The 13,976-nt window shown below is 38.4% G+C and overlaps 1 protein-coding gene across 1 annotated transcript in view; it reads left to right on the top strand.

The window, feature by feature from the left end:
• Nucleotides 1–517: 517 nt before the first annotated feature.
• Nucleotides 518–13,976, top strand: part of LOC147643866 (tyrosine-protein kinase-like otk) — a 55,285-nt gene continuing 41,826 nt past the window's right edge. The window contains exon 1 of the mRNA XM_086832027.1: nucleotides 518–1,616. The gene's annotated coding sequence lies outside the window, so the exon portion shown is untranslated. The remainder of the gene's footprint in view (nucleotides 1,617–13,976) is intronic.

Below are 13,976 nucleotides of genomic sequence, written 5' to 3'. Positions count from 1 at the left end.
AAAGTAGTGACAATAAATAAATTCGGTTTATAAAGCTTTAAAATTTGTTTATATTAAATAAAATCTTTTTTATATTTATAAGTATCATAACGATACTATGATTCTATGATATATGGATCCTACAAGAATGTATACTACTAGCTAGGTATAACTGTAATACAGTTTCTTAACAAAGTCTAATGTTAGGGATTATTATACTAATATTTTTCCAAATTAATAATATTAATCATTAATATTTTTATTTATTATTTATTATTTCTCATTCAATCTTATACATCACTTTGAGACTCTATTTATTTTTGCTGACAATTTTATTAATTCAAGTTCATGTAGCATCTGACACTTGATAGAGCTTACCCACCACACGCCTTCCACAATCCACTTCTTAACTCAGGCCTTGTGAATTTTGGTTTTTCGATTACCCAACTTCCCGAACCGAGCTCTTATAATTTCGATATCGAACCTTTGGGCCGACGCTGCTGGCCCACTTACAGGGCCGCCGTGGACTCAATGGAGTCGCTTAGAACGCTCGGGCAATTCGAAAATGCGCGAGCCGAGCGTAAAAAAGCCGAAGGTCCTCAAATCGTGGTTGAGAAGCAGAAGCCACGAATGAATGGCCTGGCGCCTTTAGTACTAAAAAGGTCGTGAATTTGTGTAGTTGTCGTGCTCCGTTGTCGCCGTTTGTCGCTATTTTTGCTAACGCTGTCGCTGTCGTGTCGTATGAGCGACGCATTCGCATCGGAATCGCATCGCAATCGCCTCGCAATCGCCTCACATCGCGTAGCCGCAGTGTTGACCGTCCGCATCCGCAAAACTGGCGAACGACAGAGGGCCAAAAGGCTAGAAAGAAGTCAAGAAACAAGTACCAGTGCGGAAAGGAGTATATATTAAGTCAATTGTTTAATGTAATTGTTGAATGCCACTATGCTACTATACTAAACGAGTGAAACGAGAGTGATGATGCACGTGCTAGGAGCAACTCAAACGCCTGCGTTAAGTTTCTCGATGTGTTGTTATGCAAATCGCGTCGCTTTTGGCTTGAGGCAACAATAATAATAAAGTGGGTTGTGTGTGTGTAAGAGTGAGTGTGAGTGAGTGTATGCCCGTGCCCCTGTGTGTGTGAGTGTGTGCGTTACGGTGTATGTGCGCTGCTTGGTGTACGCGCGCCCACAATGCATAAATCAAAATACACATTATTGAGTCATAAATAAAGTTCGCATCGGCATCGGCTGCTACTTTAAATATTTGGCCCCAAGCTACAAAAGACGAGTATAGCAGGCAAGGCCGCCGAAATCGAAATTTATGCCTCGCACCCGCCAAATACTTTGCCATATTTTTCGCTCAATTGCCTGCCGCTCCTGCCACAGCTCCTTGAGGTCCTTGAGCTAACGCTTCCTGCTCTCCTTCCCCGAATTGATATGATGTGTGCGTCTCGCTGGCTGCATAAAACTTTGCTCAATGCCAACACGCCCTCAACAAAAGCAGCGAACAGCAACTCTGAGAACAAACGCTAAACCCTGCGGGCTGCTTTTATTACAAGGGCCGTAAAAACGCCAAAACAAAAAAGCGGAGTAAACGCCAAACCAAAAGGGATACAAATACGGCGGAAAACAGGGGTAAGTGCATGTGGGAAAATAAATATATGCATATAAAAAAAAAATAAACAAACCTAAACTCTAGCCAAAATTAAATGCTCAAAAGTATGCTACGAATAACAATAGTAAGGCGTCATGTGTTCACAGAATGTTGGAATGGGAAATAGTGAATAGTATTTTGAAAAACTCAATACTACAATAAGCTCAGCTGATTAGAATGTTAATAAAATGCAAACAACACAATCTGTACTATAAAATAAAATGAATTTTTGGCTACGGAAATCCAATCAGGATTTGTCTATAAAAATAAACAGGAATTCTGATTCCTGTTGTTACCTAAAACAATGTCAGAATTCTTTTATATTTATTTGGAGTAATTCAAATTATAATATTTCCAGTTCAAACATTTAATTGTATATACATTATATATATTTAATGCTTGATGTAGTATAAATTAACTTAACTTTACTTCAATTGTTTTTAAGTTATCTAAATCCTAACAAACCTTGATGTAAATAAAGTATTTCAGCTTACAAATAGTTAAACTATTTTTCCACTAAGCCAATGCAACCAGAACATTCAATTTTTTCAAAATCCTAAACCGATTTAACAAATGCCACATAAAACTACGTTTGCATGCAATAGAAATTCCTCAAAAAAATATGCTAACCAAAAATATTTACAACTAACCGGTTTCCTACAGATTTGTGAGGGCTTTTCCGAGCATACGTTTAAGTGGAAACACGCGCAAATAAAGCCAAATAAAGTAACAAACTTATCTGAAAATCCCCTGACTCGTTTGAAAATCACAGCTGATATATATATATATATTTTAAGCCATACACTCAGTCACGGCCACAAAACTGAAGTGGGTCAGGCAACAACAAACGAGTGAGTCTCACTCACAAATTTGTCTGCTGCGACTGTGTCACTGATAATATTTCCCATTGCCTTTGATCATTCCGTTGATGCTGGGGTGTCAGTCAGTTAGTCAGTGCGTTAGTCTATCTCGGGGACAAGTAAGCGCCATGGAAATCATATTAAAATTCTGTCTGTGCATAACCTACTTTTTATTTTTTTTTTATATATATGTACATATGTACATGTATAGTATGCCATGTGGTATGCAACTCTGTGGCTCACACACCCGCTCGCATTCTCCTCCATATACTACACTCGTATATTGTTGCCATTTCACTTTTGCTGAGCACGTCTTTGCAAAAAACACACACACTCGTCCGGGGTGTGTGTGTGGTGTGTATATTTGGTGCTTGCATTGCTGCAGGCGCTTGCCAAATGCGCTTTGTTGCCGCCATTGTCAACGTGGCGGAGTGCGAAGGAGCACAGGAGCTGGATATTTTTGCATTTTTCGGCTCAGTCAGCGCAACGTGGCTTGGCAGTTGGCCAGAGGCTGGGGCTGGCTTTAGCTATCTGGTCTCTGATTTTCTGCATTTTGCGAGCTTAAATTATTAAAAGCCTTGGTCCAAGAACTTAAGGAACCTCGCATAAATCACACTGGCCAAGGGACAACCTGGCGTATGCGCAACTTTAATAACATGAGCAGCAGCTGCAAAAGTTTCGCCTGTCAGAGGGGGAAGCAAGTTTAATGCAGCATGTAAATATTGTCATGACACACGAAAACTTTCACTGGCCCTTTGTTGACAGGCTCTCGAGGACAACGGCTCAAAGGACATGTGTGTGTGTAGACAGCCGAGATTTATGAGCCCACGACGAAGAAGAAGACGAAGCGTGTGACTCGCATCAAACTCGGGATGCAAAGTTTCGCAATTAATTTTAATAGTTCATAGCCAAAACTATCTTCAAGCAGCTCGTGGCACATCCTCCCAAATCGGCACTTTTGCTCAAACTAATCCAAAACAAAATGTAGTTTAAGATTTTTCAAATTAATTTTCTCTATGAAATATTTATGTTTTTTTTAGCAAAGGGAAAAGTGGAAACTTGCATCTTAGCTGGAGAAAAAATAAGACAAACTGTTTATAGTTGTTTTTTAGTAGCCTTTAATATTCAATGAAATTGAAAAAAAGCCAAAATGTATTATGTTAAATGAAAGAATACTTCTCCGGCTTAGAAATTTGTAATTTTCATTTTATTTTCCCCTTAATTCAAACATTCTCACGCTTCCAAGTTCAAATGCTTTAAAAATGTATCACATTACAAAGGAAAGAGGAACAGAAATCAAAGCTTTTCGTTGTACAAAGCCAAATAATCCATCAAGTGGCATTAACTTGAAACAATAAATTTCACACACAGAACGCCAGAGGTAAGCCCTGGCCTGCGTAGATGGCAAACAACTCGAGCCGGCACTTGAAGTGCTTGGCAACTAATCAGGTTTCAAATGCCAGAGCACACACACACTGAACACACACACACTGAACACACACACACTGAACACACACCCCCACACACAACAAAAAAAGGTAAAAGCAAGCCGGGCAAGGGGAAAACAATCCCATGGCTGAGTGTTGTTGGTAATCAACGCTGCTTAGAGGCCTGCCCTACGTTTGTACTTTGTGAGAAAATGTAGGGGTTTTGGGGCAGCGACTTTGATTTTTTTTTTTTAATGCATTCGATTTCAGTCTAGACGTGACTAAGCTCTGTTTGTGATATAAAATATCCACTAAAAACTTCACAGGAGACAACATACAAATGCTTTGAATCTAAATAATTAATTGATGAAATAATTTGTACCTGAATGGCTTTTTGTTTTCCTTTTTTTTAATTTGATATTTGGTTAACATTTAATTACAGGGAACTAAAACCAAACAAAACTAGAACTTTCAAATGTCATGTAGTAATTAGAAAAACTGTATATTGCCCTTCGACTGTTGCCCCAATTATGTCTAATCAAAACTGTAGTACAGGTTTTATGGTTTTTTCTTACTCTCCTCGGAAGGAGGGGCAATTTCCGTTTCCTTTGTCGCTTCTTAGATTTCACAGTCGTCAAGGCACATGGAATTAGCAAAAATTGTTTTTGAAATGTGAAGCCATGCGTTGGGTCCAGCCAACGCTAATAAAAAATCTGGCATCAGACTGTGTGCTCCAGATTCTGTACCCAATTCCTTGCCAGTCGCTTTACAAAATTAAATGAAAAGGCTAATGTACCTCCAAATGTTGACCCATGCACAACAAAACTAAAAGAGAAGTAAAGCCAGGGAAACAGATTTACCCGGGAAAATAGGTAAGACCAGAATATGAACCCATTCAAAAGCTCGACCTAAATTCGCAGGACCAAGAAAATGAAGAAATGCAACAGCATATAAAAAGTGAAAGAGCAACATGAGGTGGAAACCACCAACAGGCAAGTGCAGGCATATTGCCTTAAACAGGGAATATACTTGAGTTTTTATTAGTCAGCCGAAAAGGAGAGTATTGGTAGTGAATTTGGTGAAAGTTTAGGGTTCTAGAGATATATAAGTTAATGAAAATTTAGAAGAAACTCTTAAGTTTCGCTTAATTTCTATTGAAATTAAAAAATAGTGTTATAAAACACATAAAACTATACTAGAATATAAAAAATTTAATTACAGTTTTATTGTTATTAGCTTAATTTATAGCTAATTTAAAATATAACTAAATTTCGCTACATCAGATACTAAGAAGTTTCGAGGTATACCTTTATATAGTAACAATTTGTTCTTATGACTCTCGGTTATATACATTTAAGTGCTCGTTGCATCAAAAGGTAATTCCATCATATCGTAAAACTCTAAAAGTGCTGACCGTTAGCTATGCAAAGTGTATTAAAACCATCGTCGTGCTGAGGGGAACCTTTATTTTTTTCGCCCGGATAGCTGTCTTTTACTCCTTTTCGCCGCTTCGGGGCCTTTACTATTCCTTTAGTTTCTTTTTGCATTTACCGCTGGCATTGTGTGCGCATAATAGCCTGAAATTAAATCAGCAAGCGCGTGGGTAACTTAAAATAATAGCCATTGCTTATGTTTAAGTAAAATATGTACTTTATGTACGAAATAAGTGACCAGAGAGCAGCTGCTGCTGCTTCTTTTTGTGATTTTCGAGCTGCTTACTTATTTCCGTTTCCGCTTGGCCTGCTGCCTGCCTCTGGCTGCTGCATTTTTTATTACCAACTCACCGTTCTGGCACATTATTTAGGCATCTCCTGATCCTGTTCCAGCGGCTACTTTTTCTTCTGCTCTTATTTTTGGATTTTTTATATTATGTTTTGTACTTTCGCTCTCATAGCATTTCGCTTTATTGCCGCATTTCTGATGCACACTTTAGCGGAAGCCGCTTAAGAGCTTTGCTTAATTTTTAGCTGCAGTTTGTTTGGGATTATAGGCGACTAAGAAGGAACAGAAATCGGCTACACTATAATTTATGTGTGCTCTATTGACACTGTCTAATGTCTGTAATTCAGTGTTTACTCGGCTTCTGGTATTTGAGTGTCAGGGCGACAGTAGCGCAGATATATTTCAATAATAATAATTAATAAAACGAAACTGAGACTCCAACTGCTTTGCCCTATTGATTTATGGCCCTTGGTAAATTGTGGCACTTAGTGTAATTGTTTATGTACTATATGCCAAAGGTTCAACGAAGGTCCTTTAGGTTTGAGGTGGTCACTAGATTAGCCCCCACACCCACCCATTAGGGCCAGGGAAATCGGACACCTAGTATTTCTGACAGGCAGTACACTTACATATTACTTATACACATTTTCTACAAGTTTTATGATAATTTCAAATGAATTATTGATTTTATATTGGATAAATCAAGATGTACTTTTATTTATTATTGAGCTTGAGAGTTCTTTAAAATAGTTATAGAAGCTTTTCATCACTAAATACTTGATGTAAATTTCCAAAACTGGTTTTTTTGCCTTAGATATTTATTCAATTTAGAATCAAATAAACTAACTAGTTCCCTGTATAAAACTCCAATATATTATTTATCTACTTTATCTTGGTCTGACCAAATACAATCACTCTTCATTGAGCATGCAACTTTTCCCGGCTTGGATTTAAAAACATTTACTTATTCAAAAGTACGAACCACAGCAGGGTAAACATTTAGAGTGAGGCGGAGGTGGAAAACTTGTGGCATATGAAATGAGCAAATAAAAGAGACATTCAATTATCTAAAAAGGAAAACAAATATGAAAATTAATTTGACATGTTTGACATTTTGGGCAAACACAAGCATGAACATCACATCAAAGGAGGAGGAGGCGGTCTGTGGGGGCTGAGAGTGACGGAAAATGCCAGAAAAACATTTGATTAGCCCAGATAAAAGGGCAGCGAAGGAGCGAAAGGTCCTGGGGGCGGGAAATGGCGTGACAAACGCTTAACTCTTTAATCAGGGATTCCTTTATGTTGGCCTCTAGATCAGCTAATTTCCAGGCTGAATGTGAGCATTTTCCATTGCTTTTATTTCGAATTTTTCTGCTTCCGCTTTTCGGATTTTCTTTTTGGTTTTTATTTCTGCCATATTTTCTATGCAAGAGTCACGCAAACTTGTGTGTGAGTGTGTTTGTCACGCATGAAGCGCTGACAGCCAAGCAAACAGTAAACAGCAAACAGCAAACAGGACAAACACAGGACGAGAGGACTATTAAAAGCAAACACGCGCTCACTCACACAGACACATATGCACGTGAAAAACTAAAACTGAGCCTAAAAAGTGTGCGAAAGCAAGGACACAGCGAAAGGATTTCTTTTTTATTTTGCAAGCACGCAAAAAATAAACAGCAGAAGCCACAATGTTTTCACTTGACGATGATGTTGGCGACCAAGAAAAAGAAATATTTCCTGTCTGCTCTTAAAGATTTCCCAGACACACACACAAACGCATATGTATACAGCCCGAAGCCCTGAAATTGAAAGCGCGTTGCATGTCAGCGACCCTCTATCCCGCTTTTCCGACCCCGACGCCGCCCCCTTCTTTCCATTCGAAAGGGCCACGCCCACATCCGTCTGCTTAGGCTCGACTTTGCTTGCAAAAAACTTTTCCGACGCGTATGAAAATGATGCCAGCACACGCATGTGTGTGCGTTGGTAAGCACATCATTTTTGCCTTTGCTGCTGTCTTTTGATATTATTTTTTTTGTATATTTGTATATATTTTCATATGCCCTTTCAAAGGGTAGATTATATTTCAAGAAACTATGGGTATATAATAGGGTATTTAATATATTATTTTGGAATTAAAAGATCATAAATTGAGGAGTAAGGAATTTACATCCTTCAAAACATCATATTTAACTATTGGTTAATTACAATAATTTTAAATGTGAAAATTATACAAATAGTTTAATGTAATTACTATAATTTACAACTAAAACTAAAAAGAAGGACTAACTGTTTCCAACTTACTCGACTTTCTCCTAATGCTTCTGCTTTGTTAGAGTATTTTCAGCTTCATTTAGCTCGCCTTTCCTGCCAGGATAACACATATACATATACATATTTTTTCCGCAATTTACCGCGCCATCAAAATAAAGTTGAAGTTGACTGTTGCCTGTTTTTGCCAATGGCAAAAAAAAAGAGATGAACCCAGGGAGCTGAAGCTTGAGCTTCTGTTTATTTTTTCTTGTCTGCCGTGCACATCATCAGTATTTGCCTTGCCATTTGAGTGTCTGAAAAAATTTAAACTTTTCACGTTTGAAATTTCCCTGAGATGGGTGAATAGGATGAGCATTTTTGCATTTAAATTAATCCAAAACCAAGTGAAATATACAAACATTTTCGGGCCACATAACTAAGCTCTAATACCAATAGACCGTCACACACATTTTCCCCTTTTTTCTTGTTTGGTTGGCTTTCACTTCATATTTCCATAATACACATAAATAAAGTCATTTTTCCATACTAATACTAATACTTCCCCAACGAGTGAAAGTTGGCCAAAAAAAGGAATGTGAAGAGAAAAGTTTTGGTAAAAGTTTTCTTTTTTTTTACCTAGCTTTCGAATCGAAGCGTAATCAAAGCAGCCGAATACAAACAAATGCTAATGCCAGGACTTAGTTTTCGGGTAATGATGTAGACGCATGTGTGTGTGTGTGTGTAGGGACTCTCTGTGTGTGTGTTGGGTGTGTGCAGGACCTGCTGATGGTGTGGGTGAAGCGCGTGTGCGACGCTAAAGGAAACGACAGCCAGTTACGTGACTTTTATATTCTCAACGCATTTTTGCCCTGCTTTTGGCTGTGGAAAGGATTTGCCAGCGGGTTGGGAAATAGAGTGTTTTATCCTGATATGCTAGTGCTGCTGCTACTGCTGCTGCTAGTGCTACCCTGACCGTAAGCTAAGTTTATATCAGCCATTTTCCGATGTGGACCCTGTCAAAGGCAAAGGTCAAGTTCGCCGCTTGAGTGCTTCGCCTGCTTATGCGGTGACATGTTCCTAGCCAAAGGGAACGTGACCGGGATGAGGAGCAGCTTGGATCGAGCTCAGTGCTCAGCATGGTGTCAGAGAGCTAAACCAGTCTAGGCAAATCAATGTAAATGCCATTGGTTCTGGCTCCTGGCTTCTGGCTCCTGGCTTCCCTAGCTCCCCAACTAATTAAAAACTCACCTGCGCAACACCTTCTGTCTCAATTAGACCAATTCGCCTCAGTCATTAATGTCAATTGAGAGAGCACAACGCAAAGTGTGGCAAATGACAATGAATAGACAAAAAGGCCAAGGAGAAGAGGATGAGAGGACGAGAAAATTAGCGCATGACTTTCAGGCGTAAAATTGAAAATCATTGCAGCAACACCTGACGCCTCAAGTGGGGCACACGCATTACGTGATTTTCGTTTATGATTTCTGCTCACTTTAACTGCTTGCCCGTTTCCGTTTCCGCTTCACGAATTTGTCCTTGTCTTTGGCCATAAAAATGGATATTTATGCGCTCAGCCATAAGTATAAATATGTTTATATACACACAGGGAAAATATGTAATCGGATATATACTGTGTATTAGTTTATGGCAAATCTATATGAACTTTAGCATTGAACCTTTTAATAGAGAATGGGTAAATTAAGGTAGAGAATATATATCCATTTTAAAGGGTTCATTTCCCCTTTTGATATTGATATAATTTGGTTCTGTGTAGTCATAATATAAACGATATATTGCATATACATACGCACACGAGCATTTGGCATTCATCAAATCGCATCGATTATTGTATATGGAACATGGCAGCAGGTCCCTCTGTCTCTCTCTTTCCCTCTGTTTCTTTCTCTCTCTCTCTCTTTCCATCTCGTCATTTGTCATGGACGGGGAAAAACACTGGAGCAATGGTGATTTATCATATTTACCTGGGCTATGCACACACACACACCACAACACACACTATAGCATGCTGCACATGACCAGGTGCAAGGGTTCAGGACCCTAATGCAATTTGTTTCGCGCTCTGACTGTCGAGCATTTTATGGCCCGAACTAGAAGCACCACCATAGAGCCACAGATCCTGGCTAAGAGCACTTTGCATCCGGACAAGTGTGTGTGTGCCGGCATCCATCTGTTCCATTTGTACATATGTATATGTGTGTGCATTCATTTAAGTGCTATGCATAATATTTAAAAGAAAACGGATGTGGAGGGAGATATGGACAGGTTTCACGGCTATCATTGGAGATACAATAGCAGATGCATAACTAAAAAATCGTATTTTAATACTGAATACGATGGTATACAAAGTTCAAGGTTTTTAATTCAATGTATGAAGTCAAAGACGATGAAAGGAAACTAGTTTTTGGGAAGGTGAAGTTTATAAACCCTTGCAGTTATAATTGAATTATAGGATCCTATTGGATATCGATTATAACGATGTTTTAAATATGCGCATTCTTTGAATCGATATTTATCGATATTTTTATACGACAATTTGTTCGATAAATCAAAGTTTTAAAAACTATAACTAAGTCTAAAAAGAATTCATTTGAATTCGGAAAGTTTTTCTAGGTTTTGTTTCTAAGGATTGATATTTTCGAAATTCAGTGACGCTTGAAGAATTATAAAATTGGAAGTATAATAAAAATTAACTAATAAAATATTACTCACAAACCATACCAAATACGGATGGTACTTTCTTCTCACAATCCGATTTAACAGTGGCTATAATTCTCGATATTCTGGTAGTGAGGAAAACGCTGCTTAATAGCCATCGCTGGCTGCTGCCCTCCGTGAAAGAGACGAAGTATTTCCAAGAAGCTTTCTCCAGAACACAGCTACATTATTGTTCCCCTTAGAGGGGATATAAAAAAAAAAAAAACGGAAATGCCGCAGAAATAAGAAGGAAAATCATGAATAAGTGAGTGCAATCAATGCCCGAATGTTTGTGGGGCAGAAGGAATGCGAGAATGTGTGTGTTTTCGTAGGGACTGAGAATGCCTTGAATGTATTCCTGTGTGTTTGCATATGTGAAGAGCTTAAAACGATTTGTAGCCTTTAATGCACCCCGTGGCCTGACATAAGCGACCGGTGTAAGAGACACACGTGGAGCACACTGTCCTCTCACTTTGATTTCACGAAGATTACACAGGGAGAAATTATGAAGCATACGTATGAAATTAAGAAAGTTGTTAAATTATTGGTAAATTCCTATATTAACTAGAAGAATTCTGTACTTCAAGATTTAAAAAGAGTAGCTTAAAGACTTATTTTTAATGTAATATATTCAATCATATTTGAATTTGTTACTTTATCTCAACATCAATTTAATAATATTTTCTTAACTGAACTTTTAATCATTAATTTCATAGTAAATCATATAAAATTAATGCTTAAAAGATCGATTTTTCTCTTCAGTGTCCTGTTTTTATTTGCTTTGTATTTTATGCGACACGTTTGGTAATTCGATATCCTGGCATACACATTTAAATGGCAAGCTTACACAATTTAACCAAAAAAAAAAAAAAAAAAAAATACTTCCCATACCCTTGTATCCACTTTGTTTGCGCTGCTTGGCCCGGGGAATCGATTATTCAATTTTGGGCATACTTTGGCGATTGATTTTGATTGATTCGCTCACATATCGAATGACGGTGCTTTGTTAATTTGCATCAATTTCGGACGTCTAATTTGATTTGATTAATGTGATTAATGTGGCCACTCTTTGAATTTCCCCACTCTGAGCAGAAGGGTTGGTTGACCCAGCTCCATCAGGTGAATTTAAGGCAAAGATATGTGCTGCTGGGGAAGAAAAAAAATGGGAAAAATCGAGTGATGGGTTTGTCAGTTGGCATCAAAGCGCATTAGTTTGTATGGCGCCCAAATTGGTAGGGCGGCAGGCACTTTGCAAACACACCTCTCTCTCTTTCTCTCGTTCTCTCAAACATATCAGCGCCCAAATCTGCCAGGTGCTCCATTTTTGGCCAACACAAATACACACACACACATAGAGAGAGGGAGATAGGGAACGCGTGCAAAAGGCGAGAGCCAAACAATACAAAATGGGCCAAAAGTGGGCTAACTCAGAGTGCAAAGCTGCCAAAAAAAAGGAAAACAACGCAAAACCAGAGAAAACAAGGTGGAAAAACAGAGAAAACTCAGGTGAACGAAAGAGAGAGAGAGAAAGTGAGGGAGAGTGAGCCTTGCAGCCTTTAGGCCCTGTCAGCCTTTCGAGGGCAGAAGAGGGGGGGCAAGAGGACCGGAACGAGGTGCGGATTGGATGGGGGCACTTATGTGATAGCTCCCGCTTTGACGGCGGCACCTTTTGTCTATCCATGTGTTTGGGCCCAATCACAGCACAAAAGGCCGGAAGAGAAAGCCAAGTCTTTTTGGGCCTCCACAGAGAGAAAAATGTATTTAACTTGAATGGGATTGAATACACTAAAAAAGAAAAAAAACATATGTTTTAAGAAAGCCCTTTGACTTCATATGTATATTTCACAAAGAAAATAAAATATATTATATATAAAAAATTTAAGTAATTGAAAAATGATAGAGTAGAAACAAAATTCCTTAGTGGATGCTGCATCTACATGTTACGTTCTCTTCTTTTATTTACTGTTTGACGCTGCTGTTATCTTCTGCCTTCAGCCACAGGCGACGGCATCTCAACCTTTGACATATGACAAGAGGAATCTCCAGCGGCGAGAAAAACCTTCGTGGGGTGGGAGTTCTTTTGGGAAAAGTGGAAATCCTTGGAGTTTTGCCACAGCCCACGACTTCTAATCACTGCCAGTGGCCTCATTAGGCCGGCAAAGGAGTCGGCTTAATTACAGTTCCTAGAATACCTCAATTTAAGATGTTGCCAGGACAGCTGCCAGTGGCCACTTTCCAATGCCTAATTGGGATTTAAGGGGGTGCTGGCAAAATAATTTCCATTTAATCGCAGCGCGAAACTTTAACCTAATTGTTAAATCAATGAAAACCGAAATTCAAATACAATGCACTAATTACAAAAGTTGAGCGCGGCGCTAATTAGAGGACAAGGAAATCGATAGGGAAACTTAGTTCCCAATAGCAGCCAGTGGGGAAGGCAACACATGCCCGGGCATTAAGTGTGCAAATTCCCCGACTCTGTCGAGGACTTTTCAATCACAAGCCCAGTCTCAGACGGGGTCTTAGTCGCAGACTTCGTTTGTATTTCAGACAAATCAAGGCGATATCCTTTCGCAAACAGGAGAAGCAAAACAAAAGCCAAACGCAAATACAAGTGCAAAATAAAATCGATTCAGCAGAAGAGTGCTGGCAACAAATAAAATAAACGACACATGACAGGGAAACGGAAAATGCAAAATGCGAAATACGAGCTGGGAAACAAACAGACACAAATAGATAGACAGACGCGCCAGAGACAGACGAGGCCAATAAAAAATACAAACAGCTGCAGAAAGGGATTTGCGAGGGGAGTGCGGGGAGTGAGGAAAAACTAGAAACACGTTAAGTTGCAGGATATTCAGGCCAAGACAGGCGAAAGAGTCAAAGTCACTGCTTGATATTGTGTTAAGACGACACCTCACTTTCACATTCCATTCTACTTTCTCTTATTTTTTGTAAACAGAGAAAAATTTATTGAGTTTCAGTTTGAAAAATAATTTAAAAATCAGTACAAAGCTTTTAATATATTTTAGATTTTTTATGAATTACATTCAAGGTTTGATTTAAATAAATAAATAGATATATTGATTTTGATTATACTTAGAGCTAATATTTTGTAAAATACACGAAATGAGATGAAAAACTAGTAAACAAATGCTAATTTAGTACTAGAAATAATTAAAACACTTAATTCTTTATTTTATTAATCAAAAGTAAACAATATTTATTTACTTTAATAGCCAATAAAGCCAAAAGTAAACAATATTTATTTACTTTAATAACCAATAAGTTACTTTAACAATTCCTGTTTAGTTCCTCAGTGTATCTTTTTTTCGTTTCCCCTGGCCAAAAGTAGAAATAAAACGTC

Source organism: Drosophila serrata, unplaced genomic scaffold, assembly GCF_035046125.1.
Source record: "Drosophila serrata isolate PLE 108 unplaced genomic scaffold, ASM3504612v1 contig_241, whole genome shotgun sequence".
Lineage (NCBI taxonomy): Eukaryota > Metazoa > Arthropoda > Insecta > Diptera > Drosophilidae > Drosophila > Drosophila serrata.
This window is presented reverse-complemented; position numbering and strand designations above follow the sequence as displayed.